This window comes from Odontomachus brunneus, unplaced genomic scaffold, assembly GCF_010583005.1.
Source record: "Odontomachus brunneus isolate Ranch 3 - 2012 unplaced genomic scaffold, Obru_v1 Obru_scaffold_163, whole genome shotgun sequence".
NCBI lineage: Eukaryota > Metazoa > Arthropoda > Insecta > Hymenoptera > Formicidae > Odontomachus > Odontomachus brunneus.
In genome coordinates, this window is record NW_022639613.1 from 165,024 (window position 1) to 171,956 (window position 6,933).

The 6,933-nt window shown below is 39.1% G+C and overlaps 1 protein-coding gene and 1 long non-coding RNA gene across 6 annotated transcripts in view; both read right to left on the minus strand.

Annotated features, from left to right (window-relative positions):
- LOC116850989 overlaps window positions 1-4,992 on the minus strand; it is an 84,293-nt gene extending 79,301 nt beyond the window's left edge. The window contains exon 1 of the long non-coding RNA XR_004379503.1: window positions 1,365-4,992. This is a non-coding gene — a long non-coding RNA (uncharacterized LOC116850989). The remainder of the gene's footprint in view (window positions 1-1,364) is intronic.
- Window positions 1-6,933, minus strand: part of LOC116850987 — a 168,008-nt gene that overhangs the window by 149,608 nt on the left and 11,467 nt on the right. The gene's annotated exons all lie outside the window — the stretch shown is intronic.

Here is a 6,933-nt window from a genome sequence, read left to right on the forward strand (position 1 = left end):
TATATATATATATATATATATATATATATATATATATATATATATATTGTTGCGAGCGCGGTCTCGCGGCGTCTGAAGTGTGCGCGAGCTTGAGCCTCAGTTCCCGTAGCCACAGTCACTACGGAGTTGTTGTTGAGAACAACAGCTGACGAGGAGTCGAAAGACGGCTAGCGTACGAGATAGATGCATGCTCTTTTAAGAATTCCCTTTGTCTTGATTCCACGTTTTGCATTATAGTTCCTTTCCTCTTTATAACGTGTTCGTTTATATTCCCCGCGTCCGCAAATGCAACATTTTCGGGGCTTGTCCGGGATGCGATTATTCGTGATCTGACGGTTCGACATCCGACAGATTGAAATTCGGCGTCCGACAAAATGCGTGTGAAAGTAAAAAAAAAAATAAATGAGAGGAAGAATGGCCAGTAGGGAAGAACGTAGTCTCGCGGGGCTGAACGGGAGGAAGCGCGCCAGGGTGGGCGCAGCCACGTTGGCGGAGCCGGCGGAGGAGATCTTAGCGACGGCGGAGATTTTGGCGTAGTAGGCTACCTAGGAGGAGTTACGGCTTTTGCGGGCGGAGCGAGAGCGGCTGGAACTCCGAGAGCTGCGCCAAGCTGGACAAGAGAATTCTCAAGGTTCTTCCTTTTTTTCGTAATTTCCAATCAGAATTAAAGTCAGACGTTTTTGACGGGACTGTTCCTTTACGTGAGTTTCTTTGTCAGTTCAATTTAATAGCACGTGCCAACGGATGGAACAAAGACTGTCGGTTTAAACGGGATTGTGGTGGATCGATATAGATCCACACGAGGAACGGCGTACGATCGCCGTTAGCCGAGCCGCCGCCGCAACCGCTAGAACCTCCGTACGGCGCCGTTTGGCGGCGCGCACATGGAGGGGTTTTCTCGCGAGAAAATTATGATCAACAGACAATAAAAAGCCGGACTCCGCGGGGAGTCAACACACTTCGCCGTGCTGGCTTCCCTAGCATTTTACCGCAGCTAAAAAGTCATCGGCCTCGGCTACGAGCCACATCCGCTGAAGAAGCGGCATCGAGTCGCCTGGCGCTAAAGAAGCGCCCCGGCATCCGCTGCAGAAGCGGCATCACGTCTCTCGGCACTGAAGAAGCGCCCTGGCATCCGCTGCAGAAGCGGCATCAAGTCTCTCGGCGCTGAAGAAGCGCCCCGGCATCCGCTGCAGAAGCGGCCTCGAGTCTCCAGACGCCGAAGAGGCGTCCGACGAAAGCAACTACGCCAAGGGTAACGCGGACGCCCCCGCAAGCCGGTTCCCCGGCACGGAAGCCTGCCCAAAGGCGGGGACCGGCAGGAAAACTGCAAAGACGTCTGCAGGAGCTATTCGGGGGAGACTCACCTGAACCTCTAGTAGGGCAGACGGCACAAGGGGCACTGACGGGTCGTTCTCCACGACCACACACTCCGTCACCCACGCGGGAACTGACCCCCTCGCCGCTTTACTGGGAGTCGCCCAAGTCTTCAGCACCGACCACCTCCACGGCAGGAACCGTCACCACGTGGAGGCTGCAGCGGATACACTTCCCGCAGCGGCCGTTGACATGGCCACCTATCTCAACCTTGGCCTACGGCAACTCACACGTAGGACGACCGATTCACTCTTAGAGACGGGCTTCATTCTGACAAGGAGAACTAAGATACTTCCGCCGGACTCCCAGGCGAAGGAGGGCCTGGAGAAAGGAGAAGAGCCCGCATAGAAACGCGCTAAATTCCGCGGCCCGTCGCACCTTAAAAAGACTCGCACACACACACACACACACATGTAAAAAACGTGACACAAAATAAATGTTCATTTAAAAAGGTACGAGTCACATATTTATATTATACCCTCCCCGCGAGCGAAAGATCACTTAGAATAACACAAACCTCCAAAGGGACCAAAGAAAATTTAGATTTTAAAGAAATTTGTTCGCGTTTGGAATTGCGTTTTGGAGAGCTAGAATCGTTCCAAAATTTTTATACCCTACTTTCTAACAGAAGGCAGAGGGTAGGGGAAGGTTTTGTTTCTTTCGGTTCGGAGTTGGAACGTCTAGTTTTAAAAGCGTATCCAGAGTGCTCTTTTGAATTAAGGGAAAAGATTGCTTGTGCGCAGTTTTTAGTCGGATTATCAGATAGTTTCGTTAAACAAACTCTCCCATTAAAAAATGTTATTTCTTTAAGGGAAGCAATAGAAAGATTATTATTAAGATTATAGTTAAGATTATTATTAAAAACGTTCGGGAAAGTAATTTTCCTCGTTTTAAGGAAAATTTTAAATTTGATTCGAAAGATAAGAAGAATTTTAAAGCAAGTTTTTCAGAAAAAAAGATTTCAGAAAAAATAAAGAAAATTTTGAGAAAATTTTTAAGAAAGAAGGGAATTCTTTTTATTCAAAAAGGGATTTGTTTACGGAAAAAAATAATGACAGAAAATGCTGGCATTGTGGTAGTCATTCGCATTTTCGGGCAGAATGCCCAGCTTTAGTTGATATTTCTGGAAAACAAAGAAAAAACTAAATTTTGTCGAATGGAACAGGACCGTTTCGACAGAAAGAAACAAATCCTCGATTAATTTTGTTGAAAGTTGGATGAAACGAGATACTTTTTGTTACGACGGACTTTTGAATGGAGAATTTTGTAGATTTAAGTTAGATACGGGCTCAGATGTTTCCATTGTTAATAGATAATTTGTCGAAACTTCAGAGATATTTTCTTCAATTAGTAATCGTTTGGTTTATCCTCCGGGTGAAGTAGTTCCCATTCTCTGTCAGATTATAGTAAACGTCAGGAAAAGTTTTGAAGGATTTGTCTATGTTTGTCATTGATATGGAGGATGATTGTCTTTTGGGGAAAAATTTTCTATCTTTGACAAATCTAGAGTCTTGTTTTTATTCGGCGCTGGGAATTTCTTGTACGGAGGAGTTTCAAAAAGATTTTGCTTGTAAGCGGATTATTCAAAAAAACAAAATGCCTGCGTTTTTATTGGAGTTATTCGAATGGGATTCAGAAAATTTGAATTTTCAACAGAAAGAAATTTTTGCGGGAATGTTAATTGAATTTCAGAATGTTTTCTCAGATGAAATTGTGGCTGAAAGTTGCGAACTTTTAGAGCATAGGATTAAGTTAGTTGATTCTCGTCCCATTAAGCAGATTCCTCATCGAATTCCATTGCATTTATGTGCTGAGGCGGATAGAATTATTGAGGAGATGAGGTACAAGGATGTTATTGAGGAGTCTCAGAGTCCTTGGGTTTCACCGGCAGTTTAGAAAAAGGATAATTCTATTCGTTGTTATGTAGATTTTCGTAAGTTTAATGCGGTCACAGTAAAATATTCTTTTCCCATTCCTCGCATTGATGACACTATCGATCAATTGTCTGGGAATTCTTGGTTTTCGACTCTAGATTTAAAAAGTGATTATTGGCAGGTGAAAATTCATCCAGAAAATAAAGAAAAAAATGGCTTTCTCAATTGGAAAAGGGTTATGGCAATTCACGGTTTTACCAATGGGTTTGTATAACGCTTCGGCTACTTTTGAGAGACTTATGAAATGAATTTTGCAAAAATTATTATATGAAATATGTTTGGTTTATTTAGACGATGTGATAGTTTGGGTAAACTTTTGAAAAAATGGTTGAACATTTAAAAACCGTTTTTCTTAAATTTCGTACTTCCGGTTTGAAGTTGAACCCTAAGAAATGTGTTCTTTTAAATAATTCGGTTAGATATTTGGGTCATGTTATTTCTGAAAAAAGTGTTTCTACGGAAAAAATTTTTTGCTGTCTGATTGGCTGATTCCTCGGACTAAGAAACAGCTACGTAGTTTTCTTGGATTTTGTTCCTATTATCGGAAATTTGTTATAGGTTTTTCTATTATTGCTAAACCCTTATTTGTTCTTACAGAAAATCAATCAAAATTTGTTTTGTCTCATCTTTGTCAGGAAGCTTTTGAAAGTTTGAAGCAAGCTCTGACTATCTCTGCAGTATTATCTTTTCCTTTAGAACGGGGTGAGTTTATTCTTGATACTAATGCTTCGAATTTTGATATCGGTGCAGTTTTATCTCAAATTCAGCAAAATCAAGAAAAAATTATTGCTTATTTTAGCCGTGTTTTAAATAAAACTGAAAGAAATTACTGTACAACTCGTCGGGAATTGTTAACTGTGGTAGAGTCTGTTAAATTTTTTAATCATTGTATGATCAAAAGTTTTTGATAAGAACGGTTTTTGATCATGCTTCTCTTAAATGGTTTTTATCTTTTAAGGAAATTGAAGGTCAATTAGCTCGTTAAATTGAGAAGCTTCAATGTTATAATTTTGAGATTTGTCATCGTAAGAGTTTATCTCATAAGAAAGCGGATGGCCTTACAAGACATCCTTGTATTGAAGAAGGTACTGTAAATACTATTCTAGGATTGAATCTGGTAAAGGGAATAGTGATAAAGTTGTAGCTCAAATAATTTTGGGAAAAGAGTCAAATAGATTGGTGGAAAAAACAAATGGAAGACACTAGTGTTTCGGTGATTTTACGTGGAGTTGAGTCTGGTCGACGTCCTTTGAGGGAGGAAATTTTAGACAAGAATTTCAGTTAAGATCTATGTTTCTCTTTGGAAAAGTTTAATTATTGAAAATGGTATTTTATTTAAAAAATGGGAGGCTCCTAATCTTACAAGGAGATGCCACAACCTTCTAAATCGATTTCTGAACGAGACATAGCACGTTCGCTAGCTGCGATGTTAAGCATCAACACCCTAATTGGGATTTGTGCCAATGGGTCTTTATTTATGAGAAATTACAATATAAAGTTTGGATTGCGAGACTTTATCACGGATATGCGATTGTCTTTCAGCGAGGTGGCGTGGCCGAGCAAACTGAGGCTTCCACGTCGAAAATTTTTAAGCCAGCAGCGAGCATTCAAAACCCGGCGACGAGTTATCCTTGTGCGGTATTTTTTTTTTTTTTTCTTAGGGCATGTAATTAATGTTATTAATGTTTTTCGGATATGATACATTTGTTTTGCATGTCTCGTTTTTATCTATTAATCAGAGTAATTAGGGAAGTGACAGGCTGTTTAACGCAAACACGAATATAGACACGTATTTTGCATTGCTTATAATATATATTTTAGTACATATTAAAACGTCATGTTTTTTATTGTATTTAATAAGTTTTTAGTTCTTGTTGAGAGGAGAGACAAACATACAATCAAACATACAACAAGATATTCCGCGTCGAGAAACATATAACTATTACATAGAGAAAGGAGGGCATACTAGGTGGTGGCGGGACGCCATGCGTTCGAGATCTGCGTATCTTTTCGTTCCAGAGGGAGAAAAATATCGAGAGCGCGGTTCTGCTAGGCTGGGACTCGAACCCGGGTCTTTCGCTTGCCGGGCGACTGCTCTAAACCACTGAGCTACCTGACGCTCCACATTCACGACACTCTCCTCTCCCCAAATAACGCTCAGAGATGCCGTTAGGAAGCGACATCTCTGGCGCGATCCCGAGCGCACAGCGACTACAGAGAGAAACAATGTTACTGTACCAAATGGTACAGCTGTCAGTCTCTCAAAGTCAAAGGTTGCTATCCTTTAAGACCTGCTGTCCATGTATGCCCGTCTGACGGCTGATCCAAAATGAATAAAATTAAAGTGCCTTGAAAAGATACTGAGAAGGACTATAAGAATATGCAATAAAAAAATAGAATGTTCCATTTAAAAAATTCAAGGTGACTTTGACTTCACCTTAACGACGCCAGCCAGGGTCAAACTGATGAGACTATTAAATAAACCTTTTTAAATTCTACAACTTTTATTTAAAACATTTTTCTGTAAAACTTATATTTTTTTAGATTTTTCAGGGTTTCCATACTTTTTCCTCACCCTGCACACACACATACACGCACACACACACACACACACACACACACACACACACACACAGAGTGGGCTATTTTATTCAGTGCACGCAAAAATCTCAAAAAAAAAAATTTTTTTCAAAAAATGTTTCAGACAAAAGTTATATGGATCCATGGGGGACATAAGAAAGTATCATTGGTTTGACCTTGCGTGGCCCCCCCAAGGTCAGGTCGAGGTCAACTTTGCTTTTTTAAATAGAAATATACATTTTTTTACTACGAAATTTTATTCTACGTAAAGAAGCAAACAACTTTTGTTTAAAAACATTTTTTATTAGATCTTTATTTTCTAAAATATTTACGGAAATGTCTACAAAAATATTGGTTTCAATAATTTTTTACTCGAATCCTATTAACTTTATCAAAAAATAGTTAGAGATAAAAATTGTTTATTTTCTTCTCGTAGAGCTCTTCTCGTAGAGCTTCTTCTCGTAGAAGTTTTTTTCAGAATTTTTGGTTAACTTTTTAGTACTTCAAGAAAATGCAAGGAAATGCAGTACTAAAAAGTTATCAAAAATTCCGAAAAAAATCTGAGAGCGCTATGAGAAAAAAATAGACAATTTTTATCTCTTGCTATTTTTCGGTAATATTAATAGAATTCGAGTAAAAAATTATTGAAACCAATAATTTTGTAGATATTTCTGTAAATATCTTAAAAAATAAAGATCAAATAAAAAATGTTTTCAAACAAAAGTTGTTTGCTTCTTTACGTAGAATAAAATTCCGTAATAAAAAATATGTTTCTATTTAAAAAAGCAAAATTGACCTCGACCTGACCTTGACGATGCCACGCAAGGTCAAACCAATGATACCTTCTTATGTTCCCCATGGATCCATATAACTTTTGTCTGAAACATTTTTTGAAAAAATCTCTCTTTTTTTGAGATTTTTGCGTGTATTGAATAAAATGGCCCACCCTGTATATATATATATGTATGTATGTATGTATGTATGTATGTATGTATGTACGTATGTACGTATGTACGTATGTACGTATGTATGTATGTATGTATGT